At 45.7% G+C, this 27,419-nt stretch overlaps 1 protein-coding gene across 3 annotated transcripts in view; it reads right to left on the reverse strand.

The window, feature by feature from the left end:
• Positions 1-27,419, reverse strand: part of arhgap24 (Rho GTPase activating protein 24) — a 1,044,996-nt gene that overhangs the window by 508,231 nt on the left and 509,346 nt on the right. Inside the window, exon 1 of one of the 3 annotated variants that reach the window (XM_038791765.1) lies at positions 2,800-2,818. The exons of the other annotated variants lie outside the window; for them this stretch is intronic. The gene's annotated coding sequence lies outside the window, so the exon portion shown is untranslated. Of the gene's footprint in view, positions 1-2,799; positions 2,819-27,419 lie in introns of those variants that run through there. 3 annotated transcript variants of the gene reach the window in all.

A 27,419-nucleotide genomic window follows, 5' to 3' on the forward strand; every position in this document is an offset into this window, starting at 1 on the left:
TACTCGATCGAGCCCTTAGACTCTTGAACGGCAGATAAGCTCTTTTTCAGTCTCATGATATGAAATTATTTAGATCCCCAACCTAAACTAGGTTTCAGCTGTCAGAGGTAAAAAGAAAACACAGACTCCTTTGACTGACAGTACACGTGGTGGAGCTTATGGTGGAGCTTAGAAAAATCCATTCCCATTTTTTCCTGCAGTTTCCATTGACTTCTTTGTTAACATTTCCAAAGAGCTGTTGCTATTACAGCTGAGTACATGACTGGTTGAGTTTCAAAATGTCCAAAAACATTCATCCCAGCAAGAAGGCTGAGTTCATATTCTGATTGAGAATGAGTTTTAGAAGGCTATTTAAGGATTATCTAACTTTGATGTGGTTAGCGAATAGAAGTTTGTTTGTTTTTGTAACAGACTGACCACTTCAAGGGATGCAAAATCTTTGAATTTTCTCTATCAAGTGTGTATGAGTGAGAGCTCGATTAAATTTCTTCCCTACATCACCTGCCCATAGTAGATACTGGGTGAGTGGGATATGGGCCAAATGCAGGCAAGTGAGACCAGTGAAATAACTGGGCAGCATGGACCAGCTGGGCGAATGGGCCTGTTTCCATGCTGCAGACATCTATCTATCTATGAGTGGCAATGGAGTTAGCATGGGTGATGTGAGGTGGCACGGAAGGAGCTTGCGGGTGAGATGGCATGGGATCATGAAGTGGTATGAAGGGGGCATGAGGTGGCATGGGATTGTGTGGTGGTATGGAGGAAGCACGGACATTTGAGGGGGCATGGGTAGGTGATGAGTTAAGAAGGATGAGGGCTAAAGTGTCTCAGATTTTAAAGCAAAGTTCCTGAGAACAGAAGTGGGAATTCTAACAGCCTAACTTAGCACTCCACCCATCCTGGTGGCCACCACCAATCTACTTCCAGGATCAGTGGGCCCAAGTCAAACTCGCTCCTGTTATTCTGGTGCGATAATTGTACATAATCATTTATCAAGGTGGAGCCGCAGAATGGGGAAATTCTCTGACTCAAGCTCCCTTCCTTGGTAGTGAAATTCTGGCCCTGTGCATCACAAGAGGTCAATGAAGAGTAACAAACAGCCAGTGGGTGCAAGAGGTGAAAAAGGGAAGTACAGAAGTTTCTGCTATCTAGAGGTCATCTGGTAACGAGGATTAACCCATAGCCAGAAAACCGTTTCCTCACACAAGGTCACAATATCACCTCACCAGATACACGGGGGAGATCAGAATTTAATTCAAAGCCGTGCTGTCGCTACTACCTTAGCTGCACCTTGGTCGTTTGCAATGCTGTACAAGTAGTTTCAAAATAGAATTTGCATTTCACAATGTGCATTATCTTTGTGCACAGATTTTTCATTCATGCATAATTTTATTAATGTTTTCCTGTCAGCCAGACAGGCGAGGGCAAGTGAATTCAGGAGATACATTGCAGTTGAAGGAAAGTATGCTGATGGACTATCTTATCTTGTTCACTGCTTCATGAGACTATCTGAAAGCACAAATGGGTGGGGCCATGAAAAGCAGAAAAGCAAATTTCCAGTTTGACATTTTCATCTGCTGCCCAATAGATTGTGTAAGGAACAACATGAACCTTTGGTATCCCTTTCAGGAGTTAAATACATAAAACCACCAGGCTCTCATACCCAACTGAACAGCTTTGCTGAAATGTTTATATGGTCGGGCATTGCACCATTCAGTCATTAACAACACAGCAAGTATAAGCAACTGACCCTTAACTGAGAACTGAAAAGATATTCCAGTCAGTCTGATTGCAGCACTCCCGTAAGGCACCATTAACCTTCTAAGTGTTGTCTTTTTCAGATTTAAAAATTTATATTTCTTATCTTTCATCAATCTGCAAACCCGATTTTCTTGAGATTTCTGAAGCTGTTTCTTATGTCAAACAAGGCACAATCAAATCATTTTAAATTATCTCTCTTTGTTATATGAGGCAAGCTCAGATGAAATTGCAGTAGTATTTCTGGAACTTTTATTTTAACCGTGTCATTTTCAAACCATTGCACCTTCGTACGTATGAGCCACGAGACAAGGCGGAGTGAGGTACTTTCTACCCAAAAGTGATAGATGAAAATCATTCTGTTAATCAACTGTAAAATTGAGAATCGGTGTCGAAAAATTAGTGGTGAATTTTGGGGACTTATACTTTAATTTGAAATCTATTTCAAATGCCCCAAAATTCTAAGAAAACTGGGATTCTCAGGATGTGAACTTCTGCTTTTTGAATAGCTGAACCAACTCAAAAAAATCTAAAGCTTAATTTAATCACCAGCTTTCAGGCATCTTCAGTTAATCCAAAATCTGACCTTCAGGTGCTTATTGCAATGCACAATCAGTGCAATTTGTATAGTGCCCATTTGCCGTTGGAGCACTGAACAGTGTTTACAATCTTCTCACTGTGAATTAACAGAGGAATATTGGTGTGATCTGCAATGCACACCTTTCAGACACAGAACTATGCTACCTATGTTCCTGTTGGCAGTTAAAAGACATCTTGTAATTTTATCTAGCTGTGCAATTATTTGCAAAGCAGACTGGAATGCCAAAGATTTCTATCTCCAAATTGCGTGGAACAGACAACATTCTTAATGTAAATTGACCATTAACAAATCAGCAATCAATAGCACTGCAGAATCTACCATACAATCTCCTCTGTACCTTTCAACTTCCCTTTTATCTATCGCAGCAGGCAAGGAGTTCATCTGATATAACATCACTTAACAAGCAAGCAACAGCTGCACCGACACATCACACATCTTACCTTGTCTGGTGATTCTCAACCGTGGACTTAACAGCATCTTTGTTTCTCAAACGCTAAAGCTCAATGTCTGTTCTAACGTTATAAGCAGGGAGCCAAAGAGCATTATAAAGGTGTACTGTCAGCCTCTTCTACTGCTGGACTGATGAATAAAATATCAGGCATTCTGCTGAAAAAAACTACATGTATTATTTATAATATTCGGACATGTCCATAAGCGAACTTTAGGGTAAATTGAGTAGAAAAAGACGTTGTTGTCTCAGCGTAGTGCTTTAATTTGATTCTACTGTCTTTGAATTCTACAGGCAGGTGGAACATACAGAGAGCAGTATGAACAACGCTCAGATTTTAACTCCCTCATGCCCTACTGGCTTTCTAACATTAGAATCCCTGGTTTCTTGATTATGAAACCATTAGAGCTGAATAACCCCACTGTTTCTATCAAAGTAAAGAAATAATATACTTGACTTATCAACCTTCAAGCAAACCAAACTAGATGGCAATTTAAAACAGCTATGTAAATCGTTCAAAGCAGACAAAAAGGATGGCATGGGTGGCACGGTGACACAGTGGTTCGCATTGCTGCCTCACCGTGCCAGGGGTCCGGGTTCGATTCCGACCTTGGTGACTATCTGTGTGGAATTTTCACGTTCTCCCCGTGTCTATGGGGCTTTCCTCCGGTTTCCTCCCACAGTCCAAAGCAGGTTAGGTGGGTTGGCCATGCTAAATTGCCCCTTAGGCTGGGGTTACAGTGAGGGGGATTGGGCCTAGGTAGGATGGTCTTTTGAAGAGTTGATGCAGGCTCGATGGGCCAAATGGCCTCTTTCTGTACTGTAGGGATTCTATGAAAAGGATGATTGCATTTAGAAATCATTTGCATTTACTTTTTAGCAAGCTTCAAATATTTAGGATGGCATTTTCCTGACCTCATGGAGGTGGGCTAGGAGAAAGAATTGGGAGGAAATTTGGAAATTAGTGTATCAGCTGCCTGCTGTGTTCCTACCCCTGAGCAATCTTGCCAGGGTGGGGATAATGAGGAAACAACGGGTAGAAAATTCAGCCCACAAAGGAGCCAACTGGGGGCATGTTCATGACATCGTCGGGATCTTAGGGATGGCAGACAAGCCCACCACCATTCCCACCCAACCTTTCTGGCAATGAAGATGGTATCCCAGCAGGTAAATGGAAGTGTTCTCCCAGTGGCAGGCTGGAGTGGATGGGGGATGCATTGATGTGTCTTCTTGTTCATACATAGAACCACAGGAAAGTTACGTGCAGAAAGAGGCCATTCAGCCCATCGGGTCTCTGCCGACCAAAAAAGGGAAGAAAGAAAATCTAGCCGCTCATTTTAACCCCACTTTCCAGTACTGAGTCCGAGACTTGCAGTTTACAGCACTTCAGGTGCAGATCCAGGTAACTTTTAAATGATTTATGCATTTCAGCTTCAACCTCCAATTTAGGAAGTGAATTCCAGACACCCACCACCCTCTGAGTGAAAAGGCTTTTTCTCATGCCCCCTCTAATCCTTCTACAAATCACCTCAAATCTATACCCCCTGTTAATTGACCTCCCCTATACAGACCGCTGAGATGGTGATGGCCACAGCCGTGGCCACAAGCCATTCTGTGGACCCCTCTGCACTGAAGCCCTGGCAGCTGCAACCCTGAATGCATGTTAAACATTTAGATTGCTGTAACGAACACCTCCATTTTGAGGCACCCTGGTCATTCCGAGTGCCGGGCCATCTGATTGAGCCTCCCCCTCTGGGAATCCGTACACCTTCCCAAATTGGACAATAGATACATTGAAAATAGGAGGAGGAGGAGGCCTTTTGGCCCTTCGAGCCTGCTCCTCCATTCATCACGATCATGGCTGATCATCCAACACATTGGTTAATCCTGCTTTCTCCTCGTAGCCTGAATGTGGAGGTGGCCTCTTAATTAACCACCTCCTATAAGATTGTTACACCATTCAGCCAGCAGAGCTCACCGGTGTCAGGACCTGCATTGTTTGTGACAAACCAAGATTCCACCCTCAGAGTGTAGAAGTATCCAGCAGTCAGACTGACTGATTTTCATCTAATTGTAGCCACGTGGATTCAAATTTTTACATTTTAAGAAATACCTCCTTAATTATTTAACTCTTACAATTGCTTTTTCTCTGTACCTTTCTGAAATAATTTTTTTCATAGTGTGATTCCTCGGTACATTTTGTAATGCCATGAATAACTGACTGAGAGTGAACATCGAGAGATTGTGGTAATCAGCCTCTCTCGGGTAACCTGCTGAAATAGCAGCTCCTCATTCATGAATATTCATCTTTAAAAACAAATAAGTTTCTGTTTTAATTGTATCCGCATCATAGACTAATATCCATATTCCACCAACATTTATGAGGTGGTCAGAACAGGCCTGAGCTGCTAAATGGTAGTCCTGATCATGAAAACTTTTAAATGGGACGAATCCAAAGATGGGGCTTGAAGATTTCAGGAGATGGGACTGTGACTATTTCCTTTGGCAGCTTGTTCCATGGATTGCCCTTGGGAAGAAAGATTGTTGATGCATTGTCTTGGAAACAAATCCGAAGGAATGGTGAGGAATGTGTTTGGTTCCACTCCATTATCATCTTTATTACTGGTTTGGCAGATTTTATTCAATTTGTTGTTTTTCTCCATGAAACCATCTTCTACTGGATGGATGACTGCATATTCAAAAAAGCGAAGGGAACAAAGTCACTGGAGGTAAACTACTGCCATTTCTCCTGCAGAACCTTGACAAGATGCCGATGAAGATGTCCTTTCTTCTGGTAACACTTCTTGCACAGGAGTCACTTTTTACTGGTAAAGACCTCAGATAGTTTATGGAATAAATGTTGATAGAGTGTTGGTGAAATCCTGCCATGGCCACACAGCATGTCTCCTAATGTTGTTCAAAAAGTTCACTTCAAACCTCCGGTAGCAAATGAACACTAAAAGGCAACAAAAGTTGCCATAGCCCCAGATGACCATAGGCTGCTTTCCCCTTTGAGGGAGAGAGCTGACTGGTGGTGCTTTAACCTGAGGGTCACCACACTTCAGGTGAGGGACATGGTTCAGAAGGTGGGGCCTTCATGGTAACTAGTACAGGAAATTAACCCCCGCTGTTGTCATCGTTCTGCATCACTAATCAGCTGTCGAGCCAACTCAGCTAACCGACCTCCCAAGTAAAAGGCAATATCCCTTTAAACAGCAGGCAAGATCCTGAGCATGACTTGCTTGCCCCAAATCAAACCTTCGCTGTTAGAAGAGGGAGTTAGTTCAAATGCTAGCCACAGCAATGCCAGCCAGCTTTACTAATGAGCATTAATAGGGAATTTAAGTGGCAATCAGCCCTTAACTATCTGCCAGCCAGCCACTCCCAGCACAAAAGCTTCAACTCCTTTACTGAACTGGCAGTTTGCACCAAACACATGCTAAGCCAACATTTCAGTTTAAGACTCCATCCTGGCTACCTTAGAGGTTCTTTAGCACCTAAATTACCCTCTAGTCTACCTGTGATTGAGCAATGGAGATTTTATTGGAGGCCACACTGCAAACCCAGGTAGATCCACAATCTGGATGAGAAAGGCCACCTCCATCTTATTAGGTACTGTACTGTGTTTGAATAAAATTAGAAAATAATGCTTTGTTTGAAACCCTAAAGCAAATTGACAAAACAAATAAGCTCTTCTGTTTCTATTCCATAAACAAAAGAAGGAATCTCACGCTAGCATATATTTTCCTGTCCTCATCAAAATTCTAATCCACACAGTCTGCTTGGGCTATTCAATACGCAGGATGTTTGATACCTGATATAAACGTTCCTATCAGTAAATAATGTAGATGCAAACATCAGCACCCAAAAAAACCTTTAAATTGTTATATGGCATTAACTCTGAAACAACAAGATAAATTGTTCTTTCTGTTCCAGGAGTAGTAAAGTACATCTTTTCCCCTGGGCTGAAAAGAGAAAAACAATTCACTCCTTTAACTGAGACAATTATAACGTTGACAACAAATTGCATTTATATGGCACCTTTAAAGTAGAAAAGTGTCCCAAGGCACTTCAAAGAAAAGTAAGCGGACAAACGATAGATGCATGGATCTACTGGATTGTGCCCGTGGGAGGTGAAGACTGCTCAAGAAGACTGTGAAAATATGTCCTCATCACATTTGCAGCACTTACAGTCTCATTAATTACAACACTCACAGCACTCTCAACACGCCTTCCCCCATTATCCTGTATGATCCTGCCATCACTGCACCACACGTCATGGAATATCCTTCAAACTATCCACGGGCAGTTATTGCCAATGTAGGAACATGCAAATTCGGTGGTACCTTCTTATTATAATAATTTATGTATACAGCCCAGCTACCTGCACTTTTCATTGCCTGCACATCGATAGCAGGCGTCCAGGATGCTACTGCAAAGCAGCCGGCAGCTGAAGGCAGGTGCATTCCGGCTGCAAAACCTGTGTTGTGAGCTCAGAAGGGAATGGCTGAAGAAGGGTCAGAGCAAGGTTTCTTGATGCTTCACCAGAGGCCCCGGTAAAGCAAGGGTATCCATTTCCTCAGCTGGCTGGATGTTTTATGGACATCTATTGAGGAGGCAGTGGGAGGGGATAGCAGAGGATGTCAATGACAGCAGCATTGGCACAAGAACATGGCTGCAATGCTGGAAGAAATCTAATACTCTAACTAGAGTTGTCAAGTTAAAAATAACCGCTAAAATATTTCCTCATTGAGGAATCCTGATTCAGGCACCATGAAGGAAGCTAAGTATTCTTGTGTATTTTAACAGCAAGTCTTTATTAATAAGTCCTAACTATAGACAGAGCGTACAGGTATGGAACTGACGCCATCTTCAGTCTTTACACATCTCTAGACAGTCCCCGACTCTGGATCATGTGCCTTCTTACAGCATTGTGTAGGTAGTGCTTTACTCAGTCCTACATTAACCCTGTACGTACCAGACAATACTGCTGCACTCATCCCAACAGCAACACTAAACAGTATTGCCGTAAAAAGAGACATTATCGTCAAAGCTTTTCAGCTTGAACTCATCTTGTACGGCAAGGCAAAAAGCTTAGACAAAAGGAATATTTTTTGCAGCAATTCCCAGGTTGTGCACTACCAAACAACAAGTAACAGCTTTATTCACTAGAATATACACTGCACTGTCCTCCTCCACTACCCTCACTGTCCTGCAATAACTGCACCATAATTCAAGAAACATCCAGTGTGTCACATCATTCCAGAAAACTGTTCGCCAGCAGAGGTCTAAGATGACTGAAGCACTACCCCAGGAGAGTGCCCTGGACTCCATGGGAGAGTTAACCCCTCTCAAGATGATCCAATGGCTGCTTCTTCACTAGCTCTGCCTTTGCTGATACCACTCAGCCAAATGACCAGATCTCTACGGCACACACTACTGCGATGCAAGAGTTTGCAACCGGGCCCTCTAGGCCCGAGTTGTTCCAAGATCCAAAGTCATCTGAAATGTACTCAACGGAAACTCAGAAGCCTTCCACCATGTGAGCTGCGGTTACTGATAAAACACCTCATAGGATCAGCACTAGGATAGGAAAAGGAACATGAAGACAAGCTTCACAAGCTTGATATTTCTTCCCCAGAAAACATCAGTGATTGTTTGAAGGTTGCCAAACCACAGCATATGCTGTGATCTTGCTATGGGGTCAGGGTGAGGAGGCAGGCCTAAGTCTATCACAGTTAGAATGGGGCTTGAAATCTATGGTGTTGATGTTATATAAACTAGCTGTCTAGTCAACCAAATTCAGCAGCCCCCCAATACCCAGGCTTCATTAGTAATTTTTTATCAATATTGACATAATTTATTTGATAATGTTGCTTGTCAACCTGGATTTTGTAGTGAAGTCAGGGCAAGACAAGTAGTAAAGGACGGAATTGCATGGTGGTTATATGAAGGGTGGTGGAGAGGGTGCTGTTTGTGAATGGGGTAAATGGAATGACTGACTTCATTGTTGTGCTTCTTGATGAACTTGTCTCTGAGAGTTCAGGCAGACAGGGCCTTGGCAACCATTACCTTAGCTTCTTCATGTCCTCCTCTTGTTTCTCCTCCTCCTGGACCTGATAGTTTCTAGATGATGGTAAATGCTGGTTCCTCATGAGGCAAAGCTCTGGAGCATGCAGCAGATGGTGTCAAATCTGCATACTTTTATTTTAATAAATTTAGAGTACCCAATTTATTTTTTCCAATTAAGGGGCAATTTAGTGTGGCCAATCCACCTACTCTGCACATCTTTGGATTGTAGGGGCCAAACTCATGCAAACACAGGGAGAATGTACAAACTCCACACGGACAATGTCCCTGAACCGGGATCGAACCTGGGACCTCGGCGCCGCAGGTAGAAGTGCTAACCACTGCTTCACTGTGCTGCCTGTCAAATCTGCATACTTGTTCAAGGGTGGACTGCAAGGCTCCTCCAGAATGGTCCAGCCAGTGAAAGCATTGCTTGAGCACACTAAATCTTTACTCAATGATGTTCCTTTTGGCAGCATGACTCTGTAGTGAAGCTCTGTTGCTATGAATGGGTTCCTGACTGGAGTTATGTGCATGAACAAATGGGCTGCTCCTTGTTAGCCAAAAGCCAACTGTAACTTGGCAGCTTGGTTGTAACAAAGGGGGCATGGAGGACTGACACAAGATAAGAGAGTTATGAGTGCTGCTGGGCTTGCGGACAACGATATGCTGCTTGTGACCACAAAGCAGCTGCTTTAGAAAGATTAAAATTCCTTTTGATTGATTAAGATGTCACGATGGTGATAGGGAGCACATAATGCAGTGTGCATTGAAGGATAATGTGTTATATTGAATAATGGGCTCGTAATGGGTTAAATCTAATTGTTTAATATGCTAATCATACACTGAGTACATCACCACAGCAAGTGGTCCAACATCACATGATTTGGTGTCCCGTATATTCCTGTGGAAAATACAGTAAGGTGTGTTCCAATAAAGCTCCTGTTACATGTACCTCTGCAGACCCATTAAGTATTTTGCAATAGCCTAACAATGCCAAGAACATTGTATGCATGTAGTCAATGGCAGCTTGCATCATAGGATGCCTACAATGTGGGTGAAACCTTTAGGTATTTGTCCTGTTTCACTTTGTCAATAGGGAAGGAGATCCAAATGTTTCTCCTGCTGTTAGGAGACATGACGACTTCTGATACATCAATTGACAGTCTCGAGATGTTTAATGCCATCTGTTACAGTCTGAAAGAAGCTCAGAGTATAAAGGTGAAAGGAGACGGCGCCTTTGACATCTTCCGGCAGTACTGCCATACCATGGTTGCAATAGAAGACATATCTCAGTGACAACCTTCTTGGTAAAGTGAAAGCATCGAAAAAATTCTTCCTCAGTAAAATTAAGGTAAACGTACTCCTCAAAGTGATTGTGGCCTCCTATTCACTCCATTTCATTGACGTCCTCTTGCTTCTTTCTCTTCTGACAGCTTCTCCCGCTCTGCATGTTCTTCTTATCGCCTCCTGATATCCTCCATTTCTACAGGCAGCTCTGCAGGAAGATTATTTGTATGACAAAGAGCAACAAGCACAGCGAGACAAAAAAAAAAATCCCAGGAAGTCAAGGAGTAGCCAGAAATACTAAACTGGTAAATAACCTGTAAGTGTGACCATAACTAATGGTGGCAAGGGCCTCCACGCCATTTAGTATCCCATAGTGCTGAGCAAGGTCAGCACATAGAGAGTGAAGTGCTGGAGTGATTGGAAATTCTAACTGGGTCTGCTAGAAGTGCTGCACCCTAACTTCGATGTACTAGTTTCCACTTAGAATCCAACCATATTTGAGAATTTGTAGTTTGCCTCACCCCGTATTAGCAGCATTAGATTGCTCACCTTTTAGGCCCCAGAAAAGAATGAAATACGATGATGTATAATTTAAACCTTGGTTTTGAGGAAAGCCAAGGAGGGAGGTACGGAGGCAGAGGTGTCCAGAGAGAGAATTTGAAACGTAGGACGGAAAACTCAGCTTTCAGTGGTGAGGTGAAGGAATGAGGGGAGTATGCGATCAGAGCCAGACAGAGAATACTAGCAACTAGCAACGGTATAGAGCCAGTTAGAGTTTACAGAAAAAAAACAGGGCTAAAAGAGTGAATGGATTTCCACATTGGGGTTGGGATTTTCCATGCAACCCACAGTATGTTTCGTGGCAGTGGAGGCAGCCCACCATTCGCCGGTTGTGTGATTTTTAAAACATATTTTACTAAAGGCATTTTACATATGTGCATGAAAACCTCAGAAGACTAAACGTTAACATGAACAGAAAACACAGGCCCCCACCATTCCCCAATACCAACATCTCAACACACCCTGCCTTCCAAATTGTCCCCCATATTTCACCCACAGCCCCCCATAAGCTCCCTCTCCCGCCCCACAAGCCGTCAATCCACCTTGAAGAAATCAATGAACAGTTTCCACATCTGGGGGAACCTTTCCTCCGACACCCGCAAAGCGAACCTGACCTTCTCCAAACACAGAACTCCTGCCAGGTCACGCACCCAAACCCCACCTTCGGCGGCTCTGAGTCCCGTCAGCACCACAAAATCCATCTCCGGGTTATCAGGGAGGCAAAGGCCAACACATCGGCCTCTCTCCCCACCTGGACTCCAGGATCTTCCAACACACCGAATATCACCACCTCCGGACTCCAGGCTACCCCCACCTCCAGAATCTCGGACATCACATCCGAGAACTCCCGCCAGAACCTCCCCCGGCCTGCACCTCCTCACCCAACTTCTCCTGTCATTTACGTTTGATCTCCTCTACCGGAGCGCCCTCCCTTCTCCATCAATCACAGTAGATATCCGACACTCTCCCCTCCCCAATGTCGTCCTCCGCTAACAACCTGTCCTCAACACCGGAGGCGGCAGCCCCGGGAAAGACAACATCTCACTCCTCACAAAATCCCTCACCTGCAGGTATCGGAAACCATTCCCTTTGTGTTGTTCATACTTTTCCTCCAACTCTTCCAAACCTGCAAACTTACCCCCTATAAACATGTCCCTAAAGTACTCTATCCCCACCTGTCCCCATCTGCCACCACCTCCAGAACCTCGCATCCAGCCCTGCTGGCACAAACCTGTGGTTATCGCATATCAGCGCCCACATGCCCTACAGCCCAAAATGCTGCTTACATTGACTCCACACCCGCAACACTGAAACCACCACAGGGTTCACGGACTACCGCACCGGCAAAAACAGAAGGGCGGCAACAACAGTGCCCTCAGTCTAGTCCCCCTACATAACGCCACCTCCATCCGCCCCAGAACCAATCCCTTCTTCACTGTCCATTTCCTCACCATTGCAATGTTCACCGCACAATAATAATTCCGCAAACTCAGCAATGCCAGCCGCCACCCCCTCCCTCGCCCCTTGTCCAAAAACACTCCTCACCCATAGGGGTCTTCCCCGCCCACACAAACCCTGAAATTATCCCATTTACCTTCCTAAAAAAGGACTTGGGGACAAATATGGGGAGTTTCTGCAGCACAAATAAGAACCTGGGCAACACCATTATTTTAACTGTCTGCACACTCCCATCCAGTGACAGCGGCAGCACACCCCACTTTGTGAAATGTGCCTTTATTCCCTCCACCGGTTGTGCCAAGTTCAATTTGTGTAGCTGGGCCTAGTTCTGTGCTACCTAGATGCCGAAAACCCACCCCCACCACCGGAACGGCAATTCCCCATACCTCCTCTCCTGCCCTCTGGCATTAATCGGGAAGCCATGATGTGGAGATGCCGCCGTTGGACTGGGGTGAGCACAGTAAGAAGTCTTACAACACCAGGTTAAAGTCCAACAGGTTTGTTTTAAACACGAGCTTCCGGAGCACTGTTCCTTCACCTGAGGAAGGAGCAGTGCTCCGAAAGCTAGTGTTTGAAACAAACCTGTTGGACTTTAACCTGGTGTTGTAAGACTTCTTACTATTAATCGGGAACACCTTGCTTTTCCCATCTTCAATTTGTACCCCGAAAACTGGCCAAATTCCCTCAAGATCTCCATGGATCTTCTGAACCCGCTGACGTCAACGGGGGTTTCCCATTGAATGCGTCCCTGACTGCCAGGAAACTGCGGCAGCTTGCACCATTGCTGGGACTGGAACATCCCACTGATGGAAACATCCGACCGAGATGTTAGTAGTCTGGGTACGAGATTCTCCAGCTCTTCCCGCTGGCAGAATCCACCAAAGTTGACCCCTACTGCAGGTTCACCAGCAAAGGGACAGGGAAGCAACACAAAATGCTATTGATTTTGACGGACCAGAAGATCCCACCGGTGGCCAGGGGCGAGTCATCTCCACCACGGGAAACATGCCACGGGAGGAGGGGGCTGGAAAATTCCAGCTTGGATTCGCAAAAACAGGGACTATGAATGTGTGGGACATGGTATGGAATCGAACAAGTACATCAAGGTTTTGAGGCACTAAAATAACAGAATGTGGAGGATGCTGGAAATAGGCAGCCTTTGTGATGAAGACTTTATGGGATCTAAAGTACAGCACGGGGTAGCATAGCCGGATGAAGTGGCAAACAGTCTGCATGATGTACTGCCCATGGTCACAAAGTAGCTTTATGCTGAGGGAGTGGAATCCTTTATCACTGATAATGCCGCTAGACTGGTGATGGCAGCTGTAGGTTTGTGTGCTTTTCCCCATATGGCAACTGGTAGTGTTGGAGAAGACAAATTTCACAAAGTGGCCCCACAACAGGAGTTAGACATTTATTTAAATATTTTAAATATCGTTTTGAATGCTATTGACATGTACCCTGGGTACCTATGGAGCAGATCGATCTAATACGGTGACCTTGTGCACTGTTGTAGAATGTGTTACATTCCTCATCTTTTTTAATGTAATTGTGGGTTCTTTATTTGACCATATATACAGATAGATTTACTCGGCTAAGTATAGTACAGATGACCTCTACCTTGCTGCTTGCATATTGACTATAAGTCAGGGGGAGAGTACATCAGATTCTGTCGATGTGGTAATGATTGACAATAATAGCACACACCCCTTGAAAGGTGCTAGTAACCCATATCACAACATCCCATTTTTTTCTAATTAAAAGTTTACACTTAAAGAATCAAACAATTTACATGGCAGCATAGTGCCTGAATATACTTCAACACAGAATCATAAATTTACAAGTCTCAGAGGTTTGCTTATCCATCCAGCTTTAGTTATGGTGATCTTAGCTGGAGGCTGCTGTATGTTTTCAGAATGCTGATTAGGGATGCTTTTTTGTGTTGTATCATAGACCATGGGCTGGATTCTCCAAAAATGGGTCTATGTCCCCACGCCAACGTAAAAACGCTGACGTTTCACACCAGACTTTCCTTAAAAAAATTCAGAGTTATTCATCCACCTGCAGGGGGCTGGCAGGGTCCCGGAGTGCTACTTGCAGCTTTCGCTACGCGAATGGGCCCCCGCACTTCCGGTTCCGAGTCTGCGCATGCACAGCAGCGGCCGCGCTGAATGCAATGGCGGACTCAGCTGGCCGACCTGGACTAATGAAGAAGGTCCCAACGATCTGCCCCGCGCCGCTCGATCTATACCGCCCGATCGCCGCCCTGGCCGCCCATAAGGCCCCCCCCTCGGTACTTGATACCCCTGCCCCCACCAGGGTGGCCGCGGACTGAGTCCGCAACGGCCACGCAAGAGTCCCAACTGGCCAAACTATGTTAGAACCACGCCATCGGACATTTGGCCGGTCGGGACTGAAATATCGCTGGGCGCCTCTGGCAAAGGCCTCCCAGCTGCATGTGTGAACCGCGTGCGAGTGATTCTCCGGGAATCACAGGAGCGGCGGCGGGCCCGATTCAGCCGTAAAAGTTGATTTTCCACCCCCACGCCAAACGCGATTTTCAAAGAAGTTACAGTGCAGAAGGAGGCCATTTGGCCCATCGAGTCTGCACCGGCTCTTGCAAAGAGCACCCTACCCAAGGCCGCACCTCCACCCTATCCCCATAACCCAGTAACCCCACCCAACACTAAGGGCAATTTTGGACACTAAGGGCAATTTATCATGGCCAATCCACCTAACCTGCACATCTTTGGACTGTGGGAGGAAACCGGAGCACACGGAGGAAACCCACGCACACACGGGGAGAACGTGCATACTCTGCACAGAAGATTTTGGTGCGGAGCTGAGGAGAATCCAGCCCATATTCTGGTTGTGTGATTCTGATCTAGCATTTATTTTGCCGCACTATCATGCCATTTGATGTTCGTACTTGACACAAACTTGGTTCCGGATATATGCTGACTTTCTGCTGGGTTCCAGGAAACAATCAGTTGGGTATTGTAATCAAACTTTTGGTCCAAGGTTCAGGTAGGATAGTTCATTACCAGTTTGCCAGTCATGGTCATCTTTCATCTTCCTACCATTAGTCCTCCCATGGCCTTCAGTTTTAAGATGTTTCTCTAAAGAGTGGATGTGTGCAACATTTGACATTCATAGAATTTACAGTGCAGAAGGATACCATTCGGCCCATCAGGTCTGCACCGGCCCTTGGAAAGAGCACCCTACCCAAGCCCACACCATCACTCTATCCCTGTAACCCAGTAACCCCACCCAACCCTTTTGGAAACCTACGCAGACATAGGGAGACCGTGCAGACTCCGGACAGACAGTGACCCAAGCTGAGAATCGAACGTGGGATCCTGGATCTGTGAAGCAACATTCTCCCCATGTCTGCGTGAGTTTCCTCCGGGTGCTCCGGTTTCTCCCATAGTCCAAAGTTGTGCAGGTTAGGTGAATTGGCTATGCTAAATTGCCCTTAGTGTCCAAAAAGGTTGGGCGGGGGTTACTGGGTTATGGGGATATGGTGGAGGTGTGGGCTGAAGTAGGGTGCTCTTTCCAAGGGCCGGTGCAGACACGATGGCCGAATGGCCTCCTTCTACACTGTAAATTCTATGATTCTATGAACTGCTTAATCGTTTTTTTCAAACAACCTATTTTTGCCTACCTCAGTTGTCCTATATTTCCCCTTTTCTCTTGGACTAACTGTCCGGTTCAGTGTTTATGAAGTCACTTTATGTTCGGCGTTTGGTCTGTTCTTTATTTGACCCTATCTCTGCCAAAAATTTAACTATGATGCACTGGACTGGTTCAGGTATATCTTAATGGAAAACACTACAGATTAATCTTCAAACCTGTCTTATCATTAAAAATCCTCACAGTATCATTTGATTTAGCCACACATGCAACAGAGGCTGCTCATTCACTGTGGTCTACCAGGGATATGATTCACGGCAATCCTATTTTCTGTAATGGTTCCTCCTTGGCTACTTTAGCTACATAGGAAATGAGGCTGGGTTTGAAAGAGTTCAAGTATTGCTACTTTCAAACTGCCTTTTCTACTTCAAATAAACCCAATCTCATTCTGATCACAGCTTGGTATTTCAGTCACAGCCTATGTATGACATCCAATATATAACATCCAATGCTACATCAATCCTGGACCAGCATGTGCCTTTTCTGCTAACCTTTTCCTATTTGTCCTTTGTTAACCTTTCTAGGTCCAAGATCAAGTTAATTCACCACTTGTTACCTCAGATTTTTTACTCAATGTCGTACTTTCGTGAATATTTGCAAGAAATACCAGGCTAGAAGGATATTACTCAAGGAAAATAGCTCCACTCAAAAATTAGACACAAGTGCATTAGCATCATTGTCCAGGATTAAAGTCTGGGCTTGGAGTTTCCATTTGATCACACTGCTTGCTTCAGCACAATTTGCCCAATATTGGTGTAACCACAGAGAACATTACAGAATTTTAAGATCAAATTCCGTTCAGCACAGCTTGAGGTTCTGTGGTCCTTTGCGTGAATTTTAAAAAACATCCCCGAGAAGTCGACCCTGTCCACAAATCCGGCCATGCCACCGGAATGAATTAGTCACCGTTGTGAGATTTTTCCTCACCGCATTCATTTTCAGGCCTTTGATGAGGCTCCAAAATTTAAGCTGGTACTTTTGGGTGAAAGGGCACAGACATTTTGAAAGACTGAGAATTATTTTTTATATGAACTGACCACTCCAATCGAACTGGAATCTAGTTTTGTGTATTTATGAAAATCCATTTTCAATCATTTGAAATTGGGTTCTTTATTAGTAATTGATGCAGTGATTTGAAATGTGATCTTTGTGATAAAACATCGAACATGCAGTGCAGAAGGAGGCCACCGACCCACCGACCCAATCAAGTCTGCACCGACCCAATTAAGCTCTCACTTCCACACTATCCCCTCCTAAGCTTTTTTGGACACTAAGGGTAATTTATCATGGCCAATCCACTTCACCTGCAGGTCTTTGGACTGTGGGAGGAAACCAGAGCACCCGGAGGAAACCCACACAGACACGGGGAGAACGTGCAGACTCCGCACAGACAGTGACCCAGCGGGGAGTCGAACCTGGGACCCTGGCGCTGTGAAGCCACAGTGCTAGTCACTTGTGCTACCCTGCTGTCCAGATTTTTTATTTAATTCAAATTTCACCATCTGCAGTGGTGGGATTTGAACCTGGGTCCCCAGAACATACTCTGGGTCTCTGGTTTACTAGACCAGTGACAATACCACTACCCCACCGCTTCCCCTCAGATCCCATCTTCAGCTGTATAAATCCAACTTGACCAAGTTACTATTCTTAAATATCTTTTAAGGCAATATTTGTAATAATGGGTTCCCAATTGTGATGATTCATGACAGATCTAGCAATAGCAATAAGCAAATGGGCAAAAGTGCATATTTGAGGAACAAAAACACTTTCCATTCAAGTTCACTTTTGGGCACATTTTGTGCTGGAAATACCAATTTCAGTTAAAGCAGAAACTCTACCCATGCTGTTCCAGTGGCAGGTACAGGCAGTCAGCTCAGGCAAACCAAAATTCAAACAGTTCATTGGTCTTCTAACAATGGGCGCGATTTAACAGGAAAAGAAAGAGTCCCGTTTTGGGCTTCAGCTTACAGCACCGAGAATGACCCAACTATCAAACAGGACTTTGTTTTTCTTTTGGCCTTGGCGAGGATGCTCTGCCGAGACCACGCTTACCTTCATTTACTACACTGACCAGCTCAGTTCAGCTTGTCAGTACAGGAAGAGATCGGGGCACCATTTTCAAATGCCGCCCTGATCTCTCGACATCCCACTGCGGCTCCAGATCCCCTCAACTTCCCAGCTTACTTGTCAGGGGCTTCTCGGGCCCCCCTCGCCCCACCTCATAAGGGTACCCCAGGCCCAATCCCCGGCATAGGCAATCTGGCACCCGGGCACCTTGGCACTGCCAGACAATGCCCAGCAGAGAGTTCAGGGAATGATTGCAGCAATGACACTGATGGTGGGAATGGGGCAGAAAGTAATTTTCATTCATTTCATTCATTACTGCTGCCCCATTTCTACCATGCAGAATTCCAGTATTTCCCTTCTACGCCAGCACTATGTTTAATCAGTTCTATCAAAGAGCCAGTACAGGCTTAACGGGAGAAGTGGACACATTCTGTGCCACACAGATTTTATGATCTTAAATGGAGATGATGGTTAATCATGGGATCACACAGGAAGGCAAACCAGTCAAGTTTAAATCAGGTAAGATATAAATTTCGATAGATTTTCTGGAATCTTTTGCCCTCATTTGCAGACTAATTAAAGCAACTTACTCATGACAAAATGTTTCCTTCCTCCTTTCCCCACACTCCCAGTAGTGCACTGAACACTTCTTGAGGAAATCTATCGAAATTTATATCTTACCTGATTCAAACTTGACTGGCTTGCCTCCCTGTGTGATCCCATGATTAACCATCATCTCCATTTAAGATCATAAAATCTGTATGGCACAGAATGTGTCCACTTCTTCCATTAAGCCTGTACTGGCTCATCATCATTCCCTATAGTTCTGCATACATTTTCCTTTCAAATATATATCCAGCTCCTCTTTGAATGTTGCGATTGAACCTGTTTCCACGACACTTTCGGCCAACACATTCCATTTGTATGTATTCTTTTATCGCCCGAATTCTGCGCTTAATCAGATAATAATCCTATTCTCTTTTTTAAAAAATCAAATGGCATGGCTATAACACCTCAGCTGAGAACAGATGCCTAATACCCCAAGAGAATGAAGTGTTCTAATCTCAAATCTTACCTGGAAGAATGGACAGGAACGTGGACTCAGGAACTCGGCGACTACGATCCAACAGAGGAAATGCTCGCTGACTTTGGATTTACCCCAAATTAGCACCATCTTTCACAAACAGCATTTACGCTGATAACTAACAGAATGATTCACTCGGTTGTATAACCCACGGGTGACACAGTCATGAATAAACTATGCAGGCACTGTTGGGAATGGATTTTCATTGGTAAGCCACTATGCTGATTAATCTGCTGCCTCTGGTGCTGTACTTGAATGAACTGATGACCAAAAGCCTATTTCTGGGGGTCTAATACTCTTTATGCAGGATTTCATTCATAAAGGACAGGAAGGTTGTATGCCGCTGCTTTATCACTCTAGTTGTGGAACCAAGAATCCATCCCATTGGCTCCAAAATCATAATATGGGTATCATACATTCACTTTACATTAGAAAATTTACATTACATTACTTTACATTAGGGGCTGGTTTAGCACACTGGGCTAAATCGCTGGCTTTTAAAGCAGACCCAGACAGGCCAGCAGCACGGTTCAATTCCCATACCAGCCTCCCCGAACAGACACCAGAATGTGGCGACTAGGGGCTTTTCACAGTAACTTCATTGAAGCCTACTCGTGACAATAAACTATTTTCATTTCATTTTCAAAATAGACAAAATATCAAAATATGCAAATTTTCTTAATTCATTTTCCTAACAGAAAAAACTTTAGCATAAATGAACTTGATTGAGGCAATCTGCGTTACAGGTAGCAGCAGTGACATTTAAAAATTCAGCTGGGTTAAGGAGTGCCATAATACTGGGAACAACGTTAATTGTTTTAAGGCCCTTTCTCAGGAGGAAATCCGACCTCAGAGAGATGACAGCCAATCAGAGTGTAGTGACGGAACCACTGGGAGCGTCAGCCACTGCTACGAGCAGTCGCCGATGTTGAGGAGCCTGGTCTGACAGCTAGTTCCCGGGTCGAAATATCAATGGCGAGGGGGGGCTTTTGGTGACTGTTTTTTGATTTTGGGTGGATTTGCTTGCTTATTGAATATATTCCAGCAGCTGATACTATTTCAGAGTGCAGACCTCACATGGGTTTGCTGTGCATCTTCCAGTGTCACCTCAGGGAGGCCACCTCCTAATTGGCTTCCTCCGCAATCTCATGACAGATGTCAGAAGGGGGTGGACTGAAGGTGGGGATTGGAGAATGTATCAGAACTGCAGAAACTGCAATAAAAAGTAGCAACTTAAAGAACAAAAGACAGATAGCCTGGTATGAGGGCGAGAGGGGTTGAGGCAATGCGTGCACGGGATATAAAAAAAGACAGTTAAAGATGGAGGAGAAAGTCCACAGTCTAAAGTTTTTGAACTCAATGTTGAGTCCTGAGATCTGTAACGTGCCCATCCAAAAGATGTGATGCTGCTCCTCCAGCTTGTGTTGGGCTTTACTGGAACATTGCAGCAGGCCAAGGATGAACATGTGACCATGACAGAAAGGTGTTGGAAATGAAATGAAATGAAATGAAAATCACTTATTGTCACGAGTAGGCTTCAATGAAGTTACTGTGAAAAGCCCCTAGTTGCCACATTCCGCCGCCTGTTCGGGGAGGCTGGTACGGGAATCGAACCGTGCTGCTGGCCTGCCTTGGTCTGCTTTCAAAGCCAGCGATTTAGCCCTGTGCTTGGATTAAAATGGCAAGCAACAGGAAGGTTATAAGAAATGGGAATGTGTTGGGGCTCTAACCCACCTCTGAGAAACTGGGAAGATTCCACGTACTGGGAACACAAATTGGAAATTCATACATGTGTGGGTTTGCTACTGAAGGCTTGGAGAAACAAAATGTGGGTCTGCATGCATATCTTACATAAAACACAGCTACTATCTTCTCTATGACCACCATGTTAAACTTAAATCAACTCCATTCCCAAACAATGCCCAGAAGTGTGACAGATACAATCAATTTACTTTCATAGAATCCCTAGAGGAGGCCATTTGGCCCATCGAGTCCATACCAACCCTTCGAAAGAGCACCCTACCTAGGCCCAATCCCCGGCCTATTCCTGCAACCCCACCCTCAGGGACAATTTAGCATGGCCAATCCACCGAACCTGCACATCTTTAGACCATGGGAGGAAACCTGAGCACCTAGAGGAAACCCACACAGACATGGGGAGAATGTGAAAACTCAACAGTCACCTGAGGTCGGAATCGAACCCGGGTCCCTGGCGCCATGAGGCAACAGTGCTAATCATCGTGCCGCCTCGCTCGAACCTCAGTGGGCTCAAATCACTGCAGCTAGAAACTTGAAGAAAAGAATTCATATGTTCCCATGGAATTCCAGTACCTGAGCTCAGAAGATAATTGACTCCCCTAGGCTTGATCATTTATCCTCAATCAGTTCCTTTCTTTGAGAGACATCCAAAGGGCAATAGGTGTATCGCCGTGCCTAAATATCTATACTCAACTGCAACCATACAGGCAGTTACGCACTCCCCCACCCGCCTGGACAGACATAAGTTAATAGGTTTTTTAAAAAAGCAACAAATAAGAGTGGATGTGAATGAAGAACATATTAGGGCTATTTTTTTAAATTATGTTTGGCTTAAAGGTGCTTAAAGAACTAATGTTTGCTGTTTATGACGTTATTAACTGCTGGGCAGTTTGAAGTACAATCTGTCAATCGCTATCAGTGTCAATTTGGCTGCTAACTGTCGGCTGATTGCCAATTTTCTCTCCTTATTTTGTCTGATCCCTGCCATGTAGTGCAAATGCTGCAGAGATCAGCAATCTGAGGTGGAATTAAAGTGTCTCTGGTAATGCTTTTGTGTAACATTATTGATTGCTCATGGTTGCTGCATTGACATGAGTGGCAGGACACAGTTTTACCCAACAACAAGAAAATAACATGTAATGATAAAGCACCTTCAACTTTGTAGAACTTTCATAGGAGCCTCATCCAGCAAAGTTTGACACCAAGCCACATAAAAAAATTCTTAAGGAAATGACCAAATCCTTGGTCAAAGAAGTAGATTTGAAGGAGCATCTTTGTGGTGAATGTCCCTTTAAGGGCAACACAGTAGATTGAGGGTCACCTGGCCTGGGTGATCAATCGGGACTCAAGAGTGGGGAATTACCCCGGGATGGAAGAGTTCTCTCAAGGCAGAGGCATTCCACAACTATCAGCAGACATGTTGCTGCTCTTGTAGATCCTTGTAAATAAATCCTTTGTAGTTCAGGAATGAAGTCTCTGGGATTGTATCATTATAATCTTAAAGGAGGAAAGAGGGATAGAGAGGCGTAGGGCGCGATCGGGGTGCCATTTTGACTGGAAGTGCCAATCTCCCCGTCCTTCAGTTCCCCCCATACACTTTTGTGAGCCCCCCTTAACCCTCCCAACTTTGGGGAGGTGCTCAGGAGACACCCTCACTCCACTCTACCTGGCAAGGCCCCCCGGGCCTGATTCCGGGCACCCTGGCACTGCCAGCCTGGCACCCTGGCAGTGCCACACAGGCTCACAGCAGTGCCAGGGTGGCAGTCAGGGTGCCCAGGTGGCACTGCCAGGGCGTCAGTGCCCAGGTGCCAGGGGGGTGCTAGGGTGCCACCCTGCCCTGTTTCCGACCACCCATATTTGTGTGGACCAGTACTAAACGGCATCCTGGCAAGGTCTCCCAGGAGCCATTGAGTACTGGATGCCAGGTGAATCCAGTGTCCGGGTATATAAATGAGCAAATATGTTTATTTAAATATTCACATCTGGTTCATGTCCAACGAGGGCGAGATCCAGATTGCGCCGGGGGAGTGAGTCAGGTGACTCGCTTGAGGTTTTGCACCAGGCGCAGAGCCCGATTTGGGGCTTCAGTACGATTCACCCCTTGCACTTGGCGATCCAAGCACATCAGGGTCACTGAATCAGACCTGATGAAATTTAGGAAGGGAATTCCAGAGCTTCGGATCTCAGCAAATGAAAGAATGTCTGCTCATGGGGGAACGATTAAAATCAGGATGCACAGAGACCCAGACTGGAGGAGTGCAGATATCTCAGTGTGTAGTGGTGCTGCAGAGATTACAGAGAAAGGGAGGGATAAGGCTTTGATGGGATTTTAAAACGCTTGTACCTTCCCAGCTAGAATTGTTTGTACTTTAGTGTGAGAAGGTGGTGTATTGTTAATGTGGCTGGGCTAGTAATCCAGTGACCCTGGCTAATACTCTGTGGACATGGGTTCAAATCCCACCATGGCATCTGATGGAATCCAATTCAATTAATAAATTGGAATTTGAAAGCTTGTCTCAAAAATGGTGACCGCAATAACAATCATTGATTATTGTAAAAATCCATCCGGCTCACGAATGTCCTTCAAGGAATAGATTCAGCCATCCTTTTCTTGGTCTGGCCTACATATGACTCGAGATCAACAGTAATGTGATTGACTTTTAAATGGCCCAGCAAGCCATTCAGTCCAAGGGCAATTAGGATTGGACGTCAAATGCTGGCCTTGCAAGCAATGCCCACATCCCATGAAAGAATTAAAAAAAAACTTTAATTGCCATGTTCATCAAAATTTCTATATCTATCTCAGGCACCCAATGCCAACATCAAGCACCGGCATATTAAATAAAACACAGCGAAAGGTGATTTCCGCTACTTGCTGCACCAACTTTCCGCAGCTCTAACTTTGCGGGGAACATCCTAAAGGATGTCTACAGGAAGTCCCACCATGCCAAGGGACCCAGGTAAGTCCAGGGTCAGGGGTCACAGTGAGTTGGATGACTGGGGAAGGGGTTGAGGGCCAGGTTCAAAAAGCTGGGCGGAGGGTTAAAGGGGGAAGATTACCTTTGTAAAGTGTGGCCGTTTAAAGAGGCAGGCTCTATGGAGCGCGTGACCAATTTAGGACTAATCACGAGGCAGCATGTGAATCCCGACCAATGGAGAGTTTGCGCAGAGCCCTGGGAGCAGGACCCCGGGTAGTGTGGATCAAGGAATTGAACTGTGAAGACCTGGGGCTGGATTCTCCGCAGCCCAATGGCGAAATCACGGCCGGTACGGGGGTGGAGAATCCATGTTCCTGTAAGGAATCGGGACCGGGGCCAGTTTCCTGATTCTGCGGGCCCCGAAAAGCGGCGTACACTGGGCATATGTCACGCCGCCAAAGACCTACCTGGGGCCATTCTCTGTCCCCGACCGGCCAAAGTCCCGACGGCGTGGTCCAGCCGGTCAGGATACTTGCATGGCGGTTGCCGACTCAGTCCGAGGCCGTCGGGGGCGGGCCGATCTGAGGCCAGGGTGGGCCTTATAGGCGGCCGGGAAATGTTTGTGCAGACATTGATGGTCAGGCTCACGGCCAATCGGGGGGTTTATTTCTCGAGTCCAGCTCCGCAGTCCGAGTACGCCATGGAGCACGGCTTCCGACCCGGAAGTGCGGGGGCCTGTATCTACAGCAAAAGCTGCTAGATCTACTCAGGGTCCCTGCTAGCCCCCTGCAGGGCTTGGAATTCGTGGCCATTTCATGTCAGTTGTTCTGGCGTGAAACTCCACAGTTTTGAAGCCGGTGTGGAGACATAGTCCTAATAAAGGAGAACCCAGCCCCTGTTGTATAGTGTTCTGTGCCAGTTATCTATCTGCCTTTGTCTTTTACCAATAAACTCCTTTTGTTAACAACTGGAAGCCTAATGTATGTCTCGAGTTACCACATTGGAGACAGCTAGAACATTTTTGAACCGAGCCGGCAGTTGTTGTGAATCGAGGGGGGAGGGAAGGAACAGTTGTGAAATTAGAGAATCTCCAGCAAGAGTCAGAATCATTTAAACCATGAGTGGAAATTCCTATCATTGGGAAACTTGACCCATTTAACCAAGAGGTTGAGTCATGGATTAGTACATTACGGCTCTGGTACTTCCTTACCGCGAATGTGATCACAGGCGAGGACAAGTAGAAGTTGACAGTTTAAGGCCCCTAGTTATAATTTGATCAGGAACCTCACGTCCCTGGGGGCACACGACTCAAAGATCTTTGACCAAATAGTGAAATTGGTTTAAGAACATTACAGCCCAAGGCCCTCAATTATCCTCCAACATTTTAAGTTTAACTCTGCAGTGAGGGACCATGAAGAGTCTGTCTCAGCCTTCACAGCCAGGCTTCACCAGCATGCTCAGCATTATGTGTTCGGGAGCGCGCTCAGTGACATGTTGTGAGACCGGCTGGTTTGTGGGGTCCAGAACCTTAATGTCCAGAAAAAATGTCTGACAGAGACCAGAATTATGCTGGAAAATGCAATTGAGATAGCTCAGGCGATGGAGTGCACCGCAAAAGGTGCCACTGAGCTTGAAAGCATGACTGAAGGGAAGGTTAACCATATATGGAGTGGTACAGCCATGCGGCTCATGGCAGGATCAACAGGCACAGCGCAGAACCAGACACAGTCCTCAGGAACAGGAAGAAAATCCAAGGGGCGGGAAGGAATCGGGCCGGTTATATTCAGTGGGAAGACATTCCACCAGTATGTATACAGTGACAGTCTGACTGACCACAAGCCACTACTGCGCCTGTTGAGGGAAGATCAGCTCAAACCGCCCGTAGCCTCGATGAGAGTGCAGCGTTGGGCCCTGCAATTGGTGGATTAGGACAGCACGGTAGCGCAGTGGTTATCACTGTGGCTTCACAGCGCCAGGGTCCCAGGTTCAATTCCCCCCGGGTCACTGTCTGTGTGGAGTCTACACATTCTCCCCGTGTCTACGTGGGTTTCCTCCGGGTGCTACAGTGTCCTCCTGCAGTCCAAAGACGTGCAGGTTAGGTGGATTGGCCATGCTAAATTGCCCTTAGTGTCCAAAAAAGGTTAGGAGGGGTTACGGGGATAGAGCGGAAGTGAGGACTTCAGGTGCACACTTGATGGGCCAAATGGCTCCTTCTGTACTGTATGTTCTGTGTTCATTACAACTATGCTTTTCAGCACTGGCCTGGACACAAATTGCTAATGCGGATGCATTAATTCGCCTGCCCTCTACCCAAGAGCATTCCGCCGCCACTGGTACTCCAGAACATCATTCTAGTTCTAAACATACTAGATGCCCTGCCGATGTCCGGGAAGTACATCTGCAGCTAGACCCAAAGAGACCCTATTATTTCAAAGTTTGAAGGTTTGGCTGGTATTACGAGACATCGGATCAGCTGAGGCCCTATTTCACTCGTCAAGATGGGTTGACATGTGTGATTCTGTGGGAATCAAGGGTTGTCATCCACCACTGACCAGGTGCCCCTCCTTCAAGAGCCCACCCAGGGCAGACAAAGATAAAGATGCTGGGGCGCAGTTACCTCTGGTGGCCAGGCATCGATAAAGCCATTGAAAAACTATTGCAACAGTGCCACTCTTGCCAAATGCAGCAATCTTTGCTACCTTCCACCACCCTTCACCCTTGGGAATGGCCATGTCGCCTGTGGACCAGGGTCCACGTTGACTATGCTGTCCTGTTTATGGGCAAGATGTTTTTGGTGTTGTTAGATGCCCACTCAAAGTGGCTATCTGTCCAGGCGATGGGGACCACTATCGCAGTGGCCACGGTAGATGCCTAGCACTGGATGTTTGCCATTCATGGGCTTTCTGAGTCAATTGTTTCACACAATGGCACCTCCTTCACCAGCAATGATTTCCAGCATTCTCATAGAATGCACAGTGCAGAAGGAGGCCATTCAGCCCATCGAGTCTGCACCGGTCCTTGGAAAGAGCATCCCACCCAAGCACACGCCTCCACCCTATCCCCATAACTCAGTAACACCACCTAACCTTCTGGACTGTAAGGGGCAATTTAGCATGGTCAATCCACCTAACTTGCACATCTTTGGACAGTGGGAGGAAACTGGAGCACCTGGAAGAAACCCACGCAGACACAGGGAGAAAGTGCAAGTCCCACACAGACAGTCACCCGAGACCAGAATTGAACCTAGGACCCTGGAGCTGTGAGGCAGCAGTGTTAATCACTGTGCCACTGTGCTGCCATTTTTGTGAGAGCAAATAGCATACGACACATGAGGATAGCCCCCTACCATCAGTGTCAAACGGTCTGGCTGAGAGGGCCGAAGAAACTTTCAAGAACGCCATGAGAAAGCAATCAGATACACCAATTTGCCAGAGCTTGGCTAATTTTTTGTTGTTGGACAGGAATGGTTGTTGGAAGGTCCGGGGTATAGATGTTTCAGTAAGAGTAGGGAAGGTGGTAAAAGAGGTGGAGGAGTAGCATTGTTAATCCAGGATAGTTTAACGGCTGCAGAAAGGCAGTTCGAAGGGGATCTGCCTACTGAGGTATTATGGGCCGAAGTTAGAAATAGGAAAGGAGCGGTCACATTGTTAGGAGTTTTCTATAGGCCCCCAAATAGTAATAGAGATGTGGAGCAAGAAATTGCAAAACAGATTA

Source organism: Scyliorhinus canicula, chromosome 3 (genome assembly GCF_902713615.1).
Source record: "Scyliorhinus canicula chromosome 3, sScyCan1.1, whole genome shotgun sequence".
NCBI lineage: Eukaryota > Metazoa > Chordata > Chondrichthyes > Carcharhiniformes > Scyliorhinidae > Scyliorhinus > Scyliorhinus canicula.